At 37.7% G+C, this 24,368-nt stretch overlaps 1 protein-coding gene across 2 annotated transcripts in view; it reads right to left on the reverse strand.

Annotated features, from left to right (window-relative positions):
• sema6bb (sema domain, transmembrane domain (TM), and cytoplasmic domain, (semaphorin) 6Bb) overlaps window positions 1-24,368 on the reverse strand; it is a 118,870-nt gene that overhangs the window by 84,856 nt on the left and 9,646 nt on the right. Inside the window, exon 1 of one of the 2 annotated variants that reach the window (XM_042728906.1) lies at window positions 6,280-6,639. The exons of the other annotated variant lie outside the window; for it this stretch is intronic. The gene's annotated coding sequence lies outside the window, so the exon portion shown is untranslated. Of the gene's footprint in view, window positions 1-6,279; window positions 6,640-24,368 lie in introns of those variants that run through there. 2 annotated transcript variants of the gene reach the window in all.

Consider the following 24,368-nt stretch of genomic DNA (forward strand, 5'->3'; position numbering starts at 1 on the left):
TCATCACTTTATCATGTCATGCTTGAATAGGACACAGTGTAAAAATCTGTTCACACGGTGAAAGAAACACAGACTAGGTTAGAATGACTTTGCCATTAGTAAGCAGTAAGTCTGTAGCCAGTTATGACAGTGATGATCACAACCAAGCCCCTGCTGACAGCCTGAGGCTCAGAGACCAGCACCTCCACCAGTGCTGGTGGAGCATTTTTACAGACATAATTCCCTCCCCTCCTCCACCTATTCCTCCTCCTTTCACTCCACCTTTCACAGCCATCCCCCCGCTGACATCAGTATTGGATTTATCAGCTCACTCCTCTCATCCCTGAGCCAAGATCATCCATCTGCCCTTATCATCCTTCCCAGCGTTCCTCATTGCGCTTTTCTGTTATTCCCAAAAGGCACAAGATACAGTAGGTGTTCATGACATACAATGCCAAGATTTCCATGGAGAGCCAGAAATTTTCATGTCATTGGGCTGGTCATAAGTTTGGAATAATTATGATTTTTTTTATGTTTTTGAAGGAAGTATCTTATGCTTACCAAGGCTGTATTTATTTGATCAAAAACACTGTAAAAACAGTATTAATTGTGAAATATTATTATAATTTAAAACAACTGTTCTATTTTAATATATTTTAAAGCATAGTAATTTATTCCTGTGATAGCAAAACTGAATTTTCAGCAGCCATTACTCCAGTCTTCAGTGTCACATCATGATTCTTTAGCAATCAATCTAATATGTTTTGGTGCTCTATTATTATAAACAATTCTTATTATCAGTGTTCATTTGACATTGATGAATTGATAATGAATAGAACGTTCAACTAACAGCATTTATTTGAAATATAAATCTTTTGCAATATTATAAATGCATTTTCTGTCACTTTTGATTCATTAAATGTGTCCTTGCTAAATAAATGTATTATTTTTTAAAATCTAACTATGAGCATGCATCAGGTTTTCCAACAAATATTAGGCAGCACACTTAATTATACCAAACCTTTAGCAATTAATATAATATAATATAATATAATATAATATAATATAATATAATATAATATAATATAATATAATATAATATAATATAATATAATATAATATAATATAATATAATATAATCATAAGGGTGATATTTGAAATACCAAAAGACAGTTCCTTTGGTTTTGCTTTTGTTTCACTATTTCCAAACCATTAATATATTCTGACATGGGGCGGATCAGTAATCAACCTGGGCAAACCGGTGCCACCTGGGCCCTTATGCATCCTCACCCTTGGAGAAGAAGAGCGTAAGAGGGTCAAGCAGGCAGACAGACAGGTCTGGAGGGTTGGATTATAGCCTAGGGAACAGTGAAGATGAAAGCAGAAAGGATCAAATGTTAATCAATATGCAGCACATGCTTTCTGAAGGTTCTTTAGTGTCGCCCTTTTGCATATGTGTCGGGCGCAACTTTCGGATAATCCGTTTTGTTTCGTGCATTTGTGTGTAATGGGAGACTGGGAGAATAGTACAGATAAAGCGGTCTCTGATGTTTGAATTCAACAGTTTTTCAAAGCTTGTGTAAAGCAGTGTGTTTTCAGCGAATTTGCTCTAATACTGCCACAATGTGTGCGTGAGGGTTAATTTAACTATAGTTTAGGGACAAATTTGTCCCCAAAGCTAGCTAAATCTGACAAAGCCTCATTTTGGGATGTCCTGGGATAGCCTTGTTTAAAAAGAACGATTCATATATAAAGTAAATTATGAAAATTATGGTGTGGTTTTCATTCTGAAAATGATTGTATACAAATAAAGACTAAAGTATTTAGTTTTCTGTCCTCGCTTTCGTTAATGACAACTGACTCTCATGTGTTCTACCGTCAAGCTGACGTTGAAGTCATTACTATGACGATCAATGTAGATATACAGGATATTGATGACACTGTCTGAACAAACAGATTTGGTTTCATTACTTGGAAAATAAGTAAGGAATGTCCATCCTAAAGATCAAATATAAAAATAACCCCGTTTCATTTTCTGCATAAACAAAGCCTAAGCAAATTTGTGTGTTTTGGAAGGGAATGGAGAGCACAGGAAAGACAAGAAGAAAAGGAAAGGAAGATATGTGAAAAGAGGAAAGAATAGAAGATAAAACACACACTGAGGTCATAGGTGCAAAATTATACAGAGAAAGGAAACGAGAAAAAGAGCATAATGAGCCTAATTTGAGAGAATAGATAAAGTGAATTGAGACGGGGCATTGGTAGCACTCAGGTCGCTTTTGCATCCGGATGATCTGTCCTTCTTTCAACATATTCTCCATTAGCTTCTCTCAGATTGTTTGTGTGTGTGTGTGTGTGTGTGTGTGTGTGTGTGCAGTGGTGGAGCCATTTCATTATGTGGATGCAAGTGCAATCCATCCAGAAACTGGATAAAGCCCACGTCAAAGAGGAAATTAATGGAAAATGGAATGGAATTGTTCATGCCATATTTAATTAAGTTAAAGCTACTTTATTTCCAAATAATATCATTTAACAACGTCACTACTAAGGACAATCAATTATACAATTCTGGCCAATACAATATGCCAACAATTATATTCATGTTATGGAAAAAATAAATGTAATGAATGAATGAAATATTTCAGGGCTGTATTAATATTAATTAATACTACTGCATGATATATCAAGGCTACAACAGTTAGTTATTGGCTCAATCTGATAAAAGTAAAACAATTAAAAAATTAAATCTTCATTTAAAGTAAAAAATAAAACATTTTAAAAATTTAAAAACATTTTTGAAAATGCTTAAATGTCACAAGTGACTTTCAAAAATCATCACAAATGTATTAAGTATAGCATTTAAATATTTACAAGATTTTAAAAATTTTAAATTGAGATTTGCCAAAGATTAAAGTGAACACTAGATGACAAGAAAAGTAATTTAAATTTAAATCTAGGGGAAATGAGCACGCGCAATTAAATCCAATATCATTTGATGATGATCCTTTTTTTTATTTTAAGAAAATGGATGATAACTGGTATGGACCACACTGAACCTGAACAACACACTAGAAACAATATGTTCCAAGTGTCAACTGACTTTGCTGACTGAGAGCAGATAAACAGAAAAGGTTCATGCTGGCAGTCTGGCTTCCTGCGCCTGTATGTTTGAGCCAGATCTCTAAATCTGATCTTTGGATGTAAGTGTAAGTGAATCTTCAGTGCTGCTTCTCCCTCTTCCTACACCCTAGATACTGACACGTACACAGACACATCAGATTCCCCAGACACAGCCTTGGCTCTCACCATCTCCACCAGCCTGTCTCTCCCCACCCTGTTGATCACATCCACCACCCTGGAGAAACACAGAGGTTTCAACCTCACACTGAGTTGGACTGAATTGACTCTCCTCTGGGGCCCGTCACAGATTTTAAGCAATCTTATACCACCAAAGGGGGACACAAACTCACACAGACACACAACCTCATCATCACACACTCCACAGGAATCCACAATGTCTCAGTAGTGAGCATAAAGTTCTACCAGAATAAAGCACGCACATCCACCTCTTGGCGAAGATGATAAATGGGCAGTATGGAAGTGGGCATGAACTGAATACAAATGACCGTTTATGTCCAGTAAACACCCTCGCTCTGTCTCGGCATCATTCACGCATCGCTCAGATTGAATCACCGCAGGTATACTCACATTTCCTTTCCCAATCCTTCACTAAAAAGAACGGCTAAACTTTAGTTCTCAGTTTGTTACAGAAGGCACATTTGTACTTGTCACTGGCAAGTTCTTGGCAGCAGCTTTATCAAGGAACAGCCTTGTTGAGTGCGTTTTAGTGGCTTTTAATGCCACAAAACAAGACTATATTGAAGGTGTCTGTGATTCAGATCTAAGTAAACCAAGAGGGGATCAATACTCTAATTAAGGGACATTAAAGGTTTGGAAACAGCAGGAAAAGCAATTTTAAAGCCGTCCGAGTTTTTATTCTTCAATCAAAGGTGGAGCAAATGCACTGATGGCCATATAATGCTTTTCAGTCTATGAAAACCAGATAATACTTGTCAGCTGATAGCAACCAGATCGATTATAAACTGATAAAATAATGTTTTAAAAAACAATGTCATAAAGAGATATAAACCATCAAAAGAGCATAATTTAATAAAGCATGATCTATCTATCCATCTGTCTATCTGTTGGTATAGGCAAAAATTGTAATATTAGTGCAATACTGTTTATTGATATTAATTTAAAACGGGGAAAAAATAGCTGTAACTTAATGAATAAATATGGAATTCACAACTGAAGATGATGTATAATTCTGACCAACACTGAAAAGCTGCTACATTTCTAAACAGTAGGCTACATAAAATAAAAACTAACTGCGGCTGGTTGCTTTACATGCCAGTCAAAACTTTTTTCCAGTTGATTTCCAAATCAGTTAAGCACAAAACCCGCCATGGAGTCAGTTTCACTGGTCAGTTCAAACACGTAATCACCTGTCAAGAAGTTCAGATGTAATGGCTTCAGTTCAGAGTTATGAAAAATCATGTATTCGTTAGCTACAAACAACACTGCAACTAATATATGAAAGTGCAAAAAAGCTACAGAAACTACAGTAGAAAAGCAAAAGGGAATCTAAGACTGATTAATTTCACAGTAGCCTTTCCTCAAAGAAAAAAAAAAACCTTAAACCACAGACCACAGTAAAGAATTACCACAGCCGTCTGTCTCTTTTGCTATGTGCGTTGTTGTAATGGAGTGTGGTGAAGAAACCATGAGGTCAGAATCATCATGCAGAAGATCAAAGTTTTCTCTGAATACTCATTGCCTGGGGCCCTGCCAGTTAACCAGAGCTCTCTTTCTCTCGCCCCCTCGTTCCTTCTCTCAGGTCAGCTTAAAGATTGAATAAAAAAGAGCCTCTGGCATAAGAATCACCCCATTCCCTTTCATCTCTCTAAAGGGAGGGATGGTCAGGATTGTCAACTATTCGGATAGTTGTTCAACAACCGATAAGTCGATTAGTGATATTTCTTTCTTCATTTTTGGAAAAATTGAAGGAATTTAGAGGGTTTTTTTAAGATATGGTTTTTAGTGTGCCATATTTTAGCATACTACCAGTCGACAATACCATTAATCCGCATCCTTAAATTAATCCCCATCATCTCTGGCAACAACATCACCTCCTTCGACAGTACATTTTGCTTTTTTACTGTATGTTGCACTTGACTTAAATTTTTACAGGGACAAATCATAAAATGGGATCCAATGTTGTTTTAAGCCCCACTGATTTTCAAAGACAGTTAAAATATTCTTCTAAATATTTTCTCTTTTCTTGTGTTCCGAAGAAAAATAAAGCCATATAGGAGAATTTTCATTTTTGGGTGAACTGTCTCTTTAAGATACTGTGTGACATACAAAATAGTTTCTAATTGGTGGCCCTAAACATGTGTAAACATACAGGGCTTCCTTAAACCAACTAGTCATTCAGACAATTCCCTGACAAGTCAGTTTTAAGAATATTTATTTTTGCACATCCCAAAAGTTGTCACAGTATCACAAAATGTCACTCACTCACTGTTATTCATTATTTTGCACACTCTCTACTTCACATTTTTACTCTCTGGCAGATGTGACAGCTTTTCTGTGCAAAAGTGCTAACATAAATGATAAATAGTCAGAGTCTGTCATGTCTAAACCAACATTCCTCATCCCTTAAGATAATATCAGCATTAAACTTCTACACAAACGTGTTTTGATCTGCTTGAAATTGTGACACTCACATTTTTAAAAACTGCAAGGCAATTCGAAACGCATCCCGAATGTTTTCAATGTGGAAATGCAGCCCAAATATCTGCACTGAGCCAAAATGTTCCTGTCTGGGATTTTACACAGCCAGCAGGAGCTGAAGGTGTGACTAGCATTAAAGCAAAAGGAAAGGACAAAGTGTGTCTGGTCTGAACATCACACACACATTCACGTTAAAATAAACCTAGACAGCTAGTTATCTTTTCCAGAGGAGCAGCTTTAAAAGTAATCTCTTTCTCACTCTCGTCGCCTCTCTGATCCTTAAAGTGGGCAAAAGCAAGAACAAGGCTTTTTTTATGTATCCTAATGCATTTTTCAATTGTTCGGCCATTTAAATGCTAATGCTCCCATTCAGGGCTGTCTACATTGAATTTTCTTAAAGACGTTGCCGTGTATCAAGTGGCAGGAGTAGGAAATTTGCGCTTGGTGGTCCGTGACCCCTGTCTTTTATCTGTAGAGAGAAGGAAAAAAGAAAGCTGACACCTTATGCTCTTCACCCTCTGAAACTGTCCATCTCTCTGATGATGAGGCATGAGCGCAAAGGTGGATCAGCAGTATAAACACGACCTCCGACCCTGTTTATGTTATCTAGGCCTAACGAGGAGACCACCAGGCCACTCCAGAGACCACTCAGGACCACCAGGGATAACAGCCATGTGATTGATCCACTCCAAACTGCAGACTAGAAAAAAAACACATTTCAAAAGACATGACTGTTTAAATGATTATCAAAGTTTGAAAATACTTGTTTCTTTAATTCATTATACTAGTTGTCTATATCAGGGATTTTCAACTTTTTTAATGCCAGGACCCCAAAACATAAATGATCCAATTGTGAGGGCCCCCTCTTCGAAAATATAAAGACAGCTATACATTTTCATGTATAAAGACCCATTTATACTCTGTGGGAAAATATGTGATATTATAAAGACACTGTGTTGTTCGCAAAAAAAAAAAAAAAAAAAAAAAAAAAGAAAAATTGGCTTTTTAGTTGCTGTACAAAAGTTGAAGCAAATTGAATTAAAATACCGACTTTGTAAGTTCATCTTTTTTCTACCATCTATTAGAGTGATATACATACATACATACATACACACACACACACACACACACACACACACACACACACACACATACATATATACACATACATATATATATATATATACACATATATATCTCTCAAACTGTCCCCTAGAACCCTCCTGCAGCCCCTCTGAGGCTTCTCGGATGCGAATTTGAAAATGTATAATTTTTCCTGAAGGTCAAAATAAATGCACATCTTTTAATTTGGCTGATTAATTGACTGTTTCACTGCATCAAATAAGTAAGTAAGTAAGTAAATAAATGCACATAATAGCTTTCTAAAAACTGAAGGTTAAAACATGTCTATGATTTGGTCTTCAGGAATTTGACTGACCAGTTGAATGGATTTGATAGCTTTGTCAAAACCAACATGTAAAATTAAAGCATTTGGCTTTATCCATGAAACAAATGCAGAACAAATTTATACCGAAAATAGTTAATAAATCCATTCATATGTAAATGTTCACACTCATTTCAATGGGACAATTTACATATAAATGGTGTTACGATTTACTAATGGTTTTACAAAATTTGTTCTGCTTCCATTTCATGAATAAGGATCATGGATCGGCTAAAAATCCAATCTCTCATCAGAAGCTGAAGTCACGCATTACCCTAAAATAGCCTGACTCTATGCTGAGTCACTCCTTGACTCACATCCCTTCATTAATGTAAAAAAGTGTCCAAACGTCCAGGTAGAGCCAGAGGAAAGGCGGTGGTTCCTAAAAACCCTACCCTTCATTGTGCTAAGCCACTTTACGGCTCAGTTCTCTTTCCTTAATCAGCATTCCTTCAGTGCTGATAGGGAGAGTGAAGGGAAACGGTATTATTCCACCTCACTGTGCCAGTACCAACAGAGTATTAATAGAAGAAATCCAGCCAAGTCATTGAGGACTGCAAACCACACACACACACATAAAGCAGGGCGGTCCAACGCTGCAGACCCCTGGGCTTCATGCCCCATCAAAGAAACTCCTTCCAGCTAGTGTATGCATGTGGAACCAAAGCTTTTCCTCCTGCTTATACTGACCCAACTAGAGCAGGGGAAAGATGTCACATGAAAAGGGCCTTAGAACGATCAAGAGAGAGTTAGAGAAGAGACAGACAAGATATAGAGATATACAAGGTGATGTCTGCTCTAACAGTTTTGTAAATCAATGGTAACAAATGGTCTCTGTATTTGCACCTGGTCACATCTGCGTCATATTGGTCGGCTGAGAAACATATTGAGTTTCCGGGAGTGACTACAGGAGGATAAGGAAAGAGAAAAACGGGGAGATGAGGAGATAAGGATGAGGCCGCTGGGAAACAGAGAGGAGGGCTGTGAAAAGCTGATGTTCTCCATTCTCTAATGCTTTAGAATTCATTATGCTGCTCCTTATCGCATTTTACCTCCTCTTTCCTCTAAATTGCTGTCTTTCTCTCTTGTCTTCTTCATATCTCTCTCATCTTTTTCTCTCAACCTGTGAGTAGTGCTACACGATACAGGACCGTAAGTGGGCCCCTCCCATCACAGGGCCCGGGACAACACTTCTCCCAGTTTTCATGGTTGCTCTTTTATATCTCAGGAGTTCTCAGTCATGTCTTTGTCTCAGTTTTCTTCAAAAACACCTGAGAAAATATGAAAATGCAACCAGATGAAATATTTGCTAACATACAGTATAGAAAATATTATTAAATATGGCACTAACCTTAATATTGCATGATATATCAGGACCATAACCACAGACAAAAAAAAAGCAAAACAGAAAACTAATCCAGATCAATAAACAAAACAAAAAACACAAAATCAAAATACCAAACAATACAAAACAGTCAACCAAAGCAAAAATCAACACAAAACCAAACCAAAACACCAAACAAAACACAAATCCAGCAAATAACACAAACCATACACACAATAAAATAATATATATTGTATATAATACATTATATAATAATATATAATTGTATATTTATATAAAATAAAAATATGTTTGTTATAAGCTTCCTCTGTCGTCTCTATATCTTTTTCTTATCAGTTCTTTGAAGTTGCCCAGTGTCAGGGTTTAGAACGACAGCTGCAATCCGTGCACAATTTACAGCTCTTGGTAAATAATGACAACACTTATCATGAGTAATAATGCTGTTTGCATAGCTGGCAAGCTATTTTGCTGACTTGAGCCCTGCTGCTGTACGGACGCCATGGGCCCTGCTGAGTAATCTTCAGTAAAGGAGTGTTTTTTTCTCTGACTCCAGGTGAAATATGGCCTCTCTCCAGGGCCGTGGCGGTCAGTGCTGCTCACTCAAGAGAAGACCGCTCAGCCGTGTCCATTCAAAGCCGAATCAAACACTGTTAACCATACCCTTCTCTCAACAACCATCTGAAGAACTCTACAAACGCCCAACTCATTTCAGCCTGGGTATAAACAGATGCTGCTCTCCACTTCCGAGAGTACAAGATCCCACTGGAGGAGAGCCACACGGAGCATGAGGCCAGATCTTAAGTGTGTGTGTGATCTGTTAGAGATTTCTCAATTGCGCTCTGATATGAGTGTCGATTCTTATGTGGTTGGACAGAGTCCTTATGTGGGCCATACACTTCAGTTTGGGGCTGCTGAAAAACACAAGACACATCACACAGACACACACACACGCTTAAATACATCTCCAGTGCAATAATAAAGCAATTTATCTGTCTATATTGTATTTTTGGTCTTTTCCAAAAACAAAAACCGTCCAAAACACTGTAAATAATAGCATGAAAGAAGGAAACTGGATCACCCGAAATCAACTCACAGTTCCCGCATGAGGACCACTGCTCTTTGTCTAGAGCACATGGCTCTGACAAAAATTAAGCCATTTAAAAACTATGACTCAGAGATATTGGTAGGAAACTATTCTCACACACACTGAGGCAACACCATGAGCTTTGAGTTCGGTACAAGTTTATTCGGATTCCAGTGGTCTTGTGGTGTCCAAGTCTGGTGCTGTGCCCCAACTACAGATTAAACTTCACCAATACGCACGCACACCGAAACCATTCTGCATATTATTCACACACAAAACTCTATTTTTTTACTTTCTATTGAATAAAAGATTTTGGCACTGTTTTACTGTGTCTATTCCCACTAATTGAAGCGTGTGTGAACACTAATTAAAGCTCAGGGGGAGAGAAATCTCTTGATGCAAGCTGGGAAAGTGTGTGAGGAAAACAATGGCAACAAGGCAGATACGGAAAGAGGCCCATACCCTAGATACATTATCAACGAGAGTTTAGCTTGACCGATCACACACAAAACCACACGTGACTCTAATACCATTTGGAGTATTTATCTTCCTCTCTCACACTCTTCCAGCTCTTAAAGCATATATTTGCATATGGAGTTCTTGAAAGAAGTGAATTTGGATTTCTTCTTGGTGTGTATGTGCATACTAATCAATCTCATGTTTATTAAAAGCACAAAGTACAGAAAAGAGTTTTAATGACTTATAAGCCGGATTCCTCAAATTCTATAAGCATTCAGTCTCCTCGAAAGGTTCAAACAGAGCGCACATTCACACTCACCATATATGGTGTCACTCCCCTTGTGAATCTTCCACCCATTATTAATGAATGTGACAACAGTAATTCACTAACTAATAAAACTTTTAAAATGTAATGCAAATTTCATTACGTTTGGTATAGAACAGAACTGACAAATTCAAAAGAAAAAAAAAACCTTATTCACAGACACATATTTATTACAATTTCAAATGCAATTTGGGAAGTAACTTCTGTTCCGAACAAACAGAAAAAAGTGATAAAAGGAATTTCTTTACTTAAATGCAACTGTCATTCCTTAAACTATGCAATGGTACAATGCCAGAGAAAATGTTATTGCGATTAAGAGCTACACATGGTTTTGAACTAAATCTACAGCAGGAATGTGAGCAGCAGGCATTATTTTTTAGCGGTAATGTCCACATTTTAATAAACGGAGACTTTAATGAGCTGAGAAGGCCACTAACTGTCCCTTTAAGGATTAATAAAGCAATAATCTGCATAAATAATGCTGAATACAAACAATGAGTCCGTGGTGGAGCCAACAGTGCTAGGCTGTTGTTTAACTTCCTCTAGAGTCCCTTTGCACCAGTTCACTGATGTTAACTGATGTGAAAGCATTAGACAGAACAAATATTTAACATTCATTCTAACAAACCTTAGTCAAGGTAGTGCCATATTTAATTTCTGACAGGAATAAAAAAAAAACTGAGGCTGTAAGGAACAGAAGCATGTTGTGTTTAATGGATCGTACTGTTGTTTAACAACATAACAATTGTTCAGCTGACAAAACATCTTACTAAAAAAACTTCCAGTAGACAAAAACCTCCATAAAATGTTTACAAAATTATTATCTATGACCTTTATACAGTGCATGCCATTGTAAAGCCATTAAATCTATCCCTCACAGCCTCGTTTTTATTCACATAAAATCAATATGGCATCTTCCCATATTAACATCACGGCATGACAGAAACAATTAAAAGACGACACCTGTTCCATCCGATTTTGTGGTTGTGTTATCGCAGTGACTTGATTTTCATACTTTCTTTAGCGCAATTGATGCTGAAACAACACAGAAAGTGTGAATAAATTGCATTACTAAGTGAACTCTCCTCTCAGAATCCGCATTTCACTTCAGGCAGTTTGCTTTATTATAGCTAACTTATCCACATGGGTTATGCAGTTCAAACTGGTACTTACTTTGCAACAGGAAACCCTGAGTTCTTCTTTAATATATACAGTTTAGACACTTAAAATAACCCCACATCCCTCCGTCATTTCTGTTGATGAAGGCATATTATAAACAGAGCTATTTACTGTGATCATCATAGGCTTCACATAGAAAAAAAGACTTTAAACTTCAAAGCCGCAATATTGTTTTAACACCAACAGTGTAATTGTGCCTGGGCTAAAGCACATTTCCCTCTGCAGACAAATCAGCAAATAGCCTGCAACTCAGTCAGAGATCTTGTCTCTAGTGGAAAACCCAAAAAAAAAGAAAAAAAAAAATTGAGAGGGGGGAGAGCTTCTCTCTAGTCCTTTTATCATTCATCTAATTTTGTGGTTAATTAAGTAACGAGTGTCTCTGGGGCTTCCTCGGTTCCGGAGTCAGAGCTAAAAATCTATCAAACCCATCCAAGAGTCTGCGCTCTTGTTTCACTCCACATAAATGAGTCGTCTTATTGCAATAAATATACACACATGCCATGTCATTCGGTTACACAGTGTCACACTCCTACGCTTTGTCTCACATTTTCAAACACTCCTTCCAACGGTTGATTGGAAATGATGATGATTCTCAGTAATGATCTGACTAAGAGCCATCGGCCTCTTTTCCTCCCACTCAGGAACACGGCTTCCAGGATGTGTGTGCTTGTGTAAGTGCATATCCCCCTTAGTCCCAGACTCGAACTCTCGTCCAACCTCACTTTCCCTCACCCTTCATCATAACCCTCACCAGAGGATCATTCATTTCATCTCCATGTACATTTCCTGGCCAAAAGCACACTATGTCCTTCCAAAACAGACCTCTGAAAGCTGTAGCGGAAACTATGCAGCTCATGCTGGAGACTCCAACGACTCTCACACAATCACACAAACCCCTCCATATACAAGTTAGCAGGAAACCATTGGTTTGAAAACAATACTTTAGCCTGCAGTAAAATAATGAGTGCAAAGCAAAAGAAAACTATAAAGAAACAAAAAACACAATAAAAATTAATAATATTAATAGTCAGAGCACTCAATGCATTGTGGAATAGTCTGACTTGAGTGGGTGAAGACATCCCACAGGCGATATGGCTTCAGATGCTGGTGATACGGATAACAAGAACGGACAGAAATGAAATCCTAACGACTGGCAGGAAATTGCAGATCACTCTTCATTCTGATGTAAGCAACTTTCATGCAACAATTTGGTCATCCATAGGATGCCAATTATGCATTTAATCCTGTTTGTGTGGATTTGAATTCAAAACCTACGATTACAATAGTTTACAGATACAGCAATTGTTTTGTTTCAGGAACATAGATTATTCTGTATTATTTTTAGTTCATACTCCTATGCAAGACTTTTTATGCCTTGACAGTGGTAAAACTCTTTAAATTAAAAACTAGATTTACGAATCAAAGCCTCCCAAAAACTTGAATAATGCACAAGCAGCTCAAGTTCTGCAAATATAAATTGACCCAAAAATGAAAATGCTTTTGCCCATATCAAGAACAATATTAGAGTATTACTGTTGGAAAACAGATTTTTCCAAAATATCTTCTTTTGTGCTCCTGTATGACAAGGTTGGGAAATACATAAGTGTGAGTAAAATAATCACTTTTTGGAGTTAACCATCCCTTTAAACCGCTTAAACCGATATTTTCACGGTCTTCTGTGTAATAGACACTGCTCCATGTTTGCAATTCATTTGTGAATACAGATGTAGATTCTTACCTCAATGGGCTTGTTTACTAACTAAAATGACTAAAATTGAAGTGTATAAAAATTAAGCAAAATCTAAACAGTAACCATCAAAACCATTGTTAAAACTACTAAAACTGGAGTGTCCTTTAAACATAAATCTAAAAACAGCATTAAAATGCAAATGCAAAACCTTGCTCTATTGGGCTGAATTGGAACTGCAGTGAGTTATGGTTCTCTGTATAAGACTCAAGGTCTAATAGAGGCACTCAACACAACTGAAAACCCCTGAAGGAGAGGACACACACCAACACACATCAAGGGACTTAAACAGCCTCATGGCCTTGTCCTCCATCCTCAGAAGAGAGCTCCAGAGTTCTCCAACCAGTGTCTTTCTAAATCAGCACACGCAGCACATTTAGACATCCTACCCAGGGTCCTCTCTGGGCACCCCGGATGGCTGCGCTGATGCAATGTACTTAATTGGCGGCAATCAGGTCACTGGTTAGATACAGAGCTACTCTGGGACTGCTCTGTAAGCTAGACCGCTGTTAACCTGGGCATCAGCCCCAAGTGCCCTGCCCCCTAAGAGTGCCTTAAAATCAGGTTGCCCTACAGTTACAAAGCCTAACTGTATCATGTCCTGACAGCATTACGTCTTCCTGGGCCATTTTAGCAGGGTCACTCCATCTAGCTATATTAAGCTGGTTCCGTAATGGCAAGTGGATAATGTTGTCCTCTATATAAAGCAGTGTCATTACTGTCATAATATTCTTAAAACACATGATTGGCCCAATTGGGCCCAGAGCATTTTCCCTCATGCTATTATAAGCAGAAAAAATGGACAACGCTTCCTGAAATAACGTGGCTATTTGTACACAATACACAAACCCATTTCCTGCAGCCTGCACGTGGTGCATCTCTCTTTTCCTCCTGTGTTCTTAGGCTCACTTTTCATATCTGCATTTTTAAGCACGGTTGCTTCTCTGTGTGATAATTATCATAAAACTGTTTTCCTAAAACGGCGTGTTTATGTATTTGCATTCGTTACGTCTCCAAGCACCTTTAAAGTCGCATATTGAGCAGCGAGAAAGCAGGTGGGTTATTATTCAAACTGCTTGTCGGGAGTCTTCGGGTCTTTGCTGCCGACTGATATTAAGGACGTTACACCTGCTGCTTTTTATTGGATGTATAAAACAAGACAGCCATTATTAACTTTCCGAAGTGCAATACATCAGCATGACTCTGCTAGCAAATGTCGCTTAATTGTTGGGATCAATCTCCATTTTCAGCGCCACCAGATCTCATCTCTTAAACATGCTTAAACACTTTAGCACGTAGATGTGCTGGAAGTGTATTCATGACCTAGTTTAAGACTATGCCAGTAACATACTTATCAAGTTATCAGCAGACCCAGAAGGTATCTGTTGGATTTTTTTTAGCACTGATTTGGGAGGAAAATTCTCCAGAATGGATGTTGAGAATCTAGAATTCTTATTTGATTATTTAGAGCTGAAATAATAATCAAATTAGCCAAAATATTTAATAAAAGGAGCAGCAGTTGTCATTTCACAGAAGGGTGGTCCAATTCGGTTGAGATTTTCATAACCAGATATGCCAAATATCAGGGTGAGCATGATTTCACCAAGTACAACATATTCCTGGATCAACATCCTTGTTGATCCTGGAACAACATTCCAATCAACCAATCAGAATTGAGATTAAATTAATAAATTAATATTAATAAATTATGGGTAGGGTTAGGTTTAGGGGTAGGGATTGGGTAAAATCTATATTTTTGCACAATAATGATCATCAAAAAATGTTGATCCAGGATCATGTCTTACTTGGCAAAATCACAGCGACCCTAATATCAGACACGTTTATCGAACACGACTAATATCAAATAAAGTGCGACTACTGAAAGTACAGTCCTGTTCCAGTCTCCGATTGCTGAATGTCAAGATTTAGCCGCTGTTCATGGTCCTAATCAATATCATTAATGAGCATGGCAATGCAATGAAGTGAATTGGCTTTAGGTCAGCTCAGCTGGAGTCCAAGGGATCCCTGGAGAGCCTTTCTTTTTTGGGGGGGGGGGGGTCCGATGATCATAACAAAGAAAGAGCAGAACCATACTATATGCAAGTGTGCAAATGCTTGGGAAAAATTAATCGAAAACATATTCTTCACTAACAAACCTCTTCTGTAGGTTGTACCACTGTGACAGTGGTTAACCCAAAAGAGAACTGAACGTGAACTATTTCTCAATAAATTAACCTACAAAATATTGTGACTTTTTTCTTGTTTAGTCTTAAGTTTAAACAGGGAGTGGTATATCATACACTACCATTCAAAGGTTTGGAGTTGGTAAGATTTTTTTTACATTTTTTATTAATACTTTTATTCAAAATAGATGCACTACATTGACTTAAAGAGATCGTAAAGACTTACCTTATTACAAAATAACTCTTCTTTTGAACTTTCTGTTCATCAAAGGACCCTGGAAAATGTATCAGTGTTTCCACAAAATATTAAGCAGCACTGTTTTCAACATTAATAGTGACAAGAAAAGTTTTTAAGCACCAAATCATCATTTGAATGATTTCTGAAAGATCATGTGACACACTGAAGGGTGGAATAATGGCTGCCAAAAATTTAGCTTTGCCATCACATTACATTTCAGAATGTACTAAAATAGAAAATTTATTTTAAATTGTTATATTGCTGTTTTTATTATATTTTTGATGGAAAAAACTGCAGCCCTATAGAGCAAAAGAATCTTACCTATCCCAAACTTTTGAATAGTATTTGTGTTGCGCTACCAAGTGTATTCTAATAAATTTTATAGTTAGAAGTATCAGCATTCGCATAATTTCATAGAGTGTGTTCAATTTTAGTTTGACAAACATTGATGGTGGCACTTCTCGTTTTGTTCAGCTAAGATGGCAAAAGGCAAAAACACTGTTTTTATAAACCTCCACACATTAAGACAGAAAGAAAGAGAGTGTGATTAAGGAAAAAGGTGACTCTCAGGAGTTGGCTTGGAAAGAATTAATCAGGAAGGTTTAGCAGGGGACAGACCTGAATACACAACAGACTCACATCTCCATTCCCACGTCTCCATAGTCAATCTGGGATACAAGACCCCTCCTTGTATTCACAGCAATTTTTCAACTCTAATCCTGCGTGCTTAGGTCTTCAGCTTAAACATCCTTCGTCTCTTGCAGGCACCAGCAGCGCTGTCCACTTTATTCTGGAAAAGCACTCCAGATTCAAACGATATCAGCACCCTACTCACTTGTACTTACTGCAAGTTGTCTAAGTGGGTCGAGGGGGTCTCCGCAGGGATCTCATAAGCCACACGGGCTGTCAAGAAGCAGCTAGGTACGGCTGATAAGAGAACCCTGCTGCTTCATTACTGAGCCAGGCCAGGATGAGCACTGAGCTCCGATGCCCAGAATCACACCAAGGCAAGTCCTGCATCCATCATTGCACCCTGGGCACTAGGAATTAGGGGTGGAATGGTTCTCTGTAAAAAAAAATAGAACTGTACGGTTCTCCACGCACTATCACTGCAGTTCAACTTAAATCTGACAGTGCATCTGTAATGTTTTGTTATAACACTTAACACGTAAAACAAACAGGGTTCAGCTAATGTATGTTTCTGTTAATGGATACACATTCTGGCTTCCCAGTACATTACAACGACAGCGATGGGAAAAAAAATACATGGAAAAACCATTCACTCTTGTTCAATGCGAATGCCGTATGCTGGAATTTGAGCAGTCATCTATTCCGTCATCATGCTGATAGCGCGCGTGAGACCTGAACAGTACACGTTGATTTCTGTGTTTAAATTAAACTCATTTAAGCCTTGGCAGCTTAAACATTTAAGATCCAGAAGACGAGAGCTTGCATGCGCTCATCCGAAGCGCTAATATTAAGCTCTCTCTGAAGTATTTTGTTTGATTGGACAAATTCACACAAATATTATGTCAAAATGCCCGTCTTGGTACACATCCTATAGCAACAAAGCCGGCTAAACGTACTGTATCAGTGCACTGGATCAGTGCATTCTCTTAAAGTGACAGCACTTTCTTAATATTAATCACACAGCAACAACAAGGAAATCACTCACTGCTCTTGATTGAATAGCTTTTGTAACTTTAATAAAGATTAATCTTTAATTTATACAGTAAAATATGCAATGCTAGTTTACACTTGATTAGTTTATTCAATTTCTGTACCTTATAACTGTTAGGAGCTACCTAAAAAAATATTTTAAATTTTTTTATTTTATTTGTGCTGTTGCTTGTAGTTAGATAGATTTTTCATTTTCTTTATTTTTACTTGACAGTATAGTTTTTCCCTAAACATAGCACATACCGAACCGTACCGAAACCGCGACTCTAAAACCGTGATACAAACCAATCCGTGAGTAAGTTAAACCGTTCCACACCTATGAATGTACAATTCATCCAGAAAAAAAGAAGAAGAAAAAAAAAAAACTCACAACCAAAATGCGCAATGCATTGCCAACACAGGAGTGTTCAAACCAGACTGTTAACCATCAGTAGACTGTTATTGTGTTTAACTTCTGTTCTAAACTTTAGGTGGAACTGTGCAAGCCTGTAGTGACAGCTTCAGTGATTATAATGGGATGGGAGTGCTCTGGTGTTGTCACGTTGCTCACATTGTGTGTATAATTTATTAAAAATGTGAACAACATTTTTGTTTTTCCTGCTACTAAGTGGGCCAGCGTGAAGTCAACCATTTAGGCACTTTCAATTTGGTCTTGATTTACTGATGTACAAAATAGCAATAAATTAACTCAGGAACACATTACTCACAAAAAATCCAATGTACGAAAAATACTGAAATAACAGTGAAAACTAATCAGAATTTTAAGGGTTAGAAATGCTATGGTAAAAACCTGTTAATTGGTTAACACTAAGTTCCTTTAATGTATGATGTGAATGATGTGTATACTATAATATGTGTATAATGTGTATACTATAACTATAATAAATGGACATTTCATGGAATTTTACAGTAACTGTACAGCTAAATGTACAGCTCTTTGTAGTAAAAAATTATTAATCTTATAATTTTCAGTCAAAAACCATAAACTGACATTTCATTTAAATAACCAGGTCCCTGTTTCTTCTTAGATTTTGTTCTTAAAATACTGTTTATTGCTTTGTATTTGTGTGTGTGTGTGTCATCATGATGGTGTTTTGTATTTGTGTCTATGACACTGTGCAACATGCATACATACATGCATACATACATACATACATACATACATGTTGGTATTGGTGGTTTACAGGGAATCTCCGTAGGCATAATGGTTTTTATACTATACAAACTGTATATTCTCCATCGCCCTACACCAACCCTACACCTAAACCTAAACACCTACCCCTAACAGACCTAAACACCTACCCCTAACAAAAAACTTTGTGCAGTTTTAGATTTTCAAAAAAAAAAACTCCATTTAATATGTTTTTTAAGCCTTCTGAATTACGGGGACATAGGCAGTGTCCTCATAAACCACCTTCACATTGTAATACCTACAATTATACAAATTTGTGTCCCCATAAACCACCGCATATACACACAAAATATTATACTACCATTTATATTGTAATTTTTTATAATTTTAAAATCACAATATTTACTAAAAATCATTCACTAAAACAATTGAAACAACAGGCTTATTTGTTTACCAAACAATGAACAAAGCTGATTAGGTATTTTTGGAACTGAAACAAATGCTGATAATCTTTGAATGACTAAATATCAAGCAATTAATCTGCCTGGATGATTTCTGTCTAACTACATCTGACTTCTCTTAAAGCAAATTCTATTAATCAAATTTAATAATCATGATTATGGTATCAACAGAAATAATTCACAGTTATAATCTGTCATAATCATGCAGCCCTACAGGGTACAAACGCATAGGGGCCTGTCTAATCAGAATCTTGGATCATTAACACAAATCCTCTAATTAACCTGTTAAGTATGAAAGTGGCCTGCAAATGTGGCTCACAGTGGCTCCAGAGACCAGCGCATGTATGTGCACACACAACTACAGGGTCGTAGGGGTTCCAGCTTTGTGCTTTGCAACTGGCACTTTGTTCTTATGGTACAAAGACAGAAGCTCATTTGAAGCAAACAAGAAAAAAAGTGTCATAATATCCTTCCGACATGAAAAAAAAATCTACAAGTAGCACACAGAGAAAGAATGAGTCTAAAGAGAGGGAGAGATCGAGAATGAAAGAACTAAAACTGCTTAGATGTTGACTTCGGGTATAAACATAAAAGACAAGCGACATACTGAGTGAAGCTCCTCCAGGTTGAGGTCTGAACTCTCCTCAGCTTCACACAGCTCCACCAGCGGTGAACTCTCACAGAGGGGTGAGAAAGAGACAGAGACTGAGGAGAAATACAGAGCTGAGTTATTATATTAATGAACGGCTCCAAGCAGCTGCTGCCTGCAGAGATGCCGAGGCTGTGCTCAGCCGTTCCCTTTTTCAGAAGTTGCCGGTTTCAATCTGACAGGCAAATGGGGCAATGCCACAACACCCGCTGCTGCTGATGCTGATGCAGAAGACTGTCTCCAAAAGAGAGTCAAACACACACTTTCACATTCTCTCATCTATTGCTTTCTCAATGTCTCAGCTCCAAGATGAGCAGTTAAGTAAAGATGCAGGTGAAAGCAAACAATGACTTTCAGTTTTTCCTTCTGATATGGATAACAAAGACATAAAGGCCACATTTGCATCTCCAGTGTTTTTTTATTAAATCATTAAAAACTCAGTTTTATCATTTGAATTCACTGATTACAGTTATCAGATCAAAATTTATCATTACTTCTAGTAATGGAATATTTGAATATACTACAGAACATCTACACATTTACACATCATCAAATGCTGTCTGCTTTAAATGTTAGCGTTTGGTTGCATTGATTATGTCTGTTAAATAAATAGCAACTGATCTGCATTTTTTTTGCCTTGTTGCTTGTGTTATAAATTAACATTAATATATATCATAATGTAATATTAAAGGTTCCATGTATAAAATATAGTAGTATCTGACAGGGAATTTCCTTCATATGCAAGCAAAATGGAAATTGTAAAATATGTACACTTCCATTAAAAATTTGGGGTCACAAAGATTTTTTAAAAAGAAAATAATTTAATACTTGTATTCAGCAAGCATTTACAATGCTACAAAAGGTTTCAATTTCAAATAAATGCTATTCTTTTGAACTTTCTATTCATCAAAGAATCCTGTGCATCATGGTTTTATAAAAACATTGATATATATATTTCCTGCACCAAATCAGCATATTAAAATTATTTCTGAAGGATCATGTGACACTAAAAAATGGATTAATGGCAGCTAAAAATTCAGCTTTGCCATCACAGGAATAAATTACATTATAAAATATACTAAAATAAATTTTTGATCAACCAAATACAGCTTTGGTGAGCATAAGAAACATTTAAAAAACAACAACTTTTTGAACAATAGTGTATACCCAAATGAATTGAATCAAAATAAAACCAAATTGGAACTGAGAGCCTGTGAATTAGAATCAAACTGAAACAAATTGACAACAAGCCTTAACTCGAGCCAGTGATTGAGAACGTACTTGCCAGTATGAGCAATCCAGGAATGGTTCCTGGCCATACCATCAGAGCCATAATCTCTCAGTTTCATCACAATTTTAGGCTCGATTAATTTTCACAGTAGGGAATTCTAGTGTTTTTTTTTGGGGGGGGGGGGGGGGGGGTTGACGGCACATGGTAATTACTCTGTCATCTCTCGTGTGTGTGCATTTTGCGTTCGGTAGCAGGGGTTTATTATGCCTGTGTGTTGCATGTTAGAGGTCCATTGACAAATCTGACTTTCAAGCATTTGTTAGGTTTAGCTTACAGTCTGTTTATAGAACTAAACATTGCAGCGTAGACAATGTTTACCATTGGTGGACCCGTGCGAAACGCTAAAAGGGGACGTGAGAGAAAGCACGAGAGTGAGGTTGTGAAAACGAACAACTGGCCCAGCTGTCCTGGAGAGTCTTATCTCATAAATAAGTGGAGAAATCTGACCCAAGGAGCCCCAAGCTGTTCTTTCATAACTAACGTGAACACCAGGCTGCTCCTCCGCTGTGCTGCTTCAAAGAAACTTTGTTGTAAACACTTATGGTACCAACAACAGTCGTGAGAAACAAGGCAGGTGAAACCGCCCTTAAACAAGCCAGCGTGAGAGAAAGAAAAGCAGTGGCCTTAAAAGCCCAAGTGCCATCTTTAACATTTGGCAGAGCCAGTGCTCTCCCATGTCGGAGAGATTGTGCAGTCGACCCTGAGGCTATGCAATTAAACTCCCTCATACAGAGATTCATCAATAAACCTAGCATTAAAAAAAGCACTCAAGATTGTTTACCACAACATATTCCTAGCGTGATCTGGAAAGGTTTAAAAATCCCAGCCAATTTGCTCAGTATTTCCACACCAGCCCTTGCAGTTCCCTCGGCGCAGAGAGGAGCCGTATGTCGACTAGCGCTAATGTGGTGACCCGATGCCACAGCGTGTTGTGCTTCATGTAACCCCTCACAGATCTCGAAGTCATGACAGACATGGGGCAGGAGGACAGAGCAGAGCGTTCTCAGGGACGATGGTCTCCGGCTGATCATTTCTAGAGTTTACACTGGCGGTATCAAGTTTCCTTGTGGACAGCGGCGGCGGTGGTGCTGGGCAGGCTGAGGGAGAGGGAGAAATAAAGCAGGGGTGACATGCTATGCTATTTATACTGAGCAAGTAGATAATTGTTTAAAGGTTAGGCTGCAAGCAAAGCATAAACAAGCATTCTGTGATTTTGTGTGTGTGTGTGTGTGTGTGTGAGAAGTAGGTGATTGTTTGAGGGTTAGGGTTGTAGCTGAGGATAAAAGGGGAAGAGTGTGTCACATGATTGCCAGGCTGTCTGCCCGGGATACAAGGCTCTCTTATGCCAAAGGTCTGTGTGTGCTGAGAAAGGGGATGGAGAGACTAATTCTGTTCTTTAAGATAACAGACAGAAAATATGAGCTACAATTACAGATCTCTCAAAAGCTCACAGGAGATAGTTCAGCCAAAAAAAATTATATTTCTGTCATCATTTATTCACCCTCACGTTGTTCCAAAACTGTATGATGTTGTAGTTATTGTGTCAGGCTACAAAAATGACAAACAATATCATAGAAGTAATCAGTATAACATAAAGGCACTATTCACTATTACTCTTGCCCTCCTATGAGCTGTTAATAATAGAGTCAGTGAGTTTAACTCAAGAATCAGTTCAGATTTGTGAACTGAATCAATTCACTGAGAAGAACTGACTCAAAAGAATGATTCAATCATAAATTGGACCAATTCAGTTCTTGAGTGCCAACCCAGTAATTCAGTGATTAAAATTAATTAAATTTAAGCCATAACTGCATGCGATGTTAAGATTTGTTTTTAGAAATAACATTTTACTTAATTGGAAATTCATCTTTTTCTTGTTGTAAGATATTTTTAGAAATGCCTCAGTCTTATTTGGTCCACATGATGGAGATTAATGGTAAACAATCTGTCAGTTACTACCATTTGTCAAAATATCTTCTGTGTTCAGCAAGTTTGGAACAGCACAAAGGTGAAAAAAAACAACAACAGAATTTCCATTTTTGGGTGAATTATCCCTTTAATACCCGTTTCAGAAAACACATACATCATTCATCAAAAATCATAAAAAAGTAAGCAAAATTGTTTGCTTAGCAACATTCTTCAGAATATATTCTTTTCTGTTCCTCAGAAGAAAGATAGAAATACAGGTTTGGAATGACATGAGGGTGAGTAAATGACAGAATTTTTATTTTAGCTGAACTACTCCTTTAAAAATGTTTAGAAATTTTTACTGCTCAGCACAACAAAATGCCAGTGGAGGAAAAAGTGTGTTTTGCAGCGTGACATTGTGCACTGTGAGTGCAAAATGACAAAACCAAAGAAACACTTGCAGGATTTAGCATGCTGAGGTGGGAGTTAGCGATGCTAACGGCTGAGCTAAGCTTCACAACTCAAGTCAGAAAATCTGTCACTCTCTCTCTTTTTCTATTCGGCATGACACAAAAATGCCAGCCGCCTCTGATGCAGACCACAAAAACAAGTTATTAAAAGGCTTGAAAGGGGTTATGAATATTCACATGGGGGATTTGAGAGGAGAGGAAACGCAGAAGCCTGACAGCGGGGTGAGCAGTCAGACTCCTGTCTCACTAAACGATTCGAACACAAATCCATTCAGGTCCTTATGAGCACACGGGGGGTGAAAAACATTTACATACAAATACAAATATACCACCACACACACATACACACATGCACACATACAAAGGCTACAGAATCTGATTAGCATTATTCCTCTTCACTAGAGCAAAATCCATCACTGTGAATGTGCTGCAATTGATTTGAAATACATTAGCAAATTGTCATCCGAAACCAAGAATTGTAATCCCTAATCAAATGGATGAGAGCTCTCTCTCTCTATCTCTCTCCATTTTCCCTCTCTTCTGTTTACACGCACGAGCCCAAAATTGCTGTGTATTTTCCCCACATGGAGAAGTGCTCTTAACAAGCGAGGACACTCAACATCAAAGATTTTTGGCTTTTTGTCAGGGCGTTTCAGCTGAATGCCAGATTGATTCGTATGGTGTCTATGTGTGTGTGTGTCTGTGTGTGTCTGACATCATCCCAAGAGAGCACCAGACTGTGTTACAGCAACTGCCCGCTGACACTAGACCTGTTGCCTCCAGATGGCCTCCGCCACACACACTCACACACACACACACACTCAAACCGTTCTCCTCAGCACAAGAGTGATATCTTTTCATCTCTGGTTCAATATTAAGTGTTCTCTTTCACCCTCTATAAGCTCCAATGCTAGTACATTATTATATCTTGTCTGTAGTTGAAGTCATAAACAGCTCTTCGTTGTACTGTATTGCAGTAGTCGTGCCAATAAAGC

This window comes from Cyprinus carpio, chromosome B8, assembly GCF_018340385.1.
Source record: "Cyprinus carpio isolate SPL01 chromosome B8, ASM1834038v1, whole genome shotgun sequence".
NCBI classification, from domain to species: domain Eukaryota; kingdom Metazoa; phylum Chordata; class Actinopteri; order Cypriniformes; family Cyprinidae; genus Cyprinus; species Cyprinus carpio.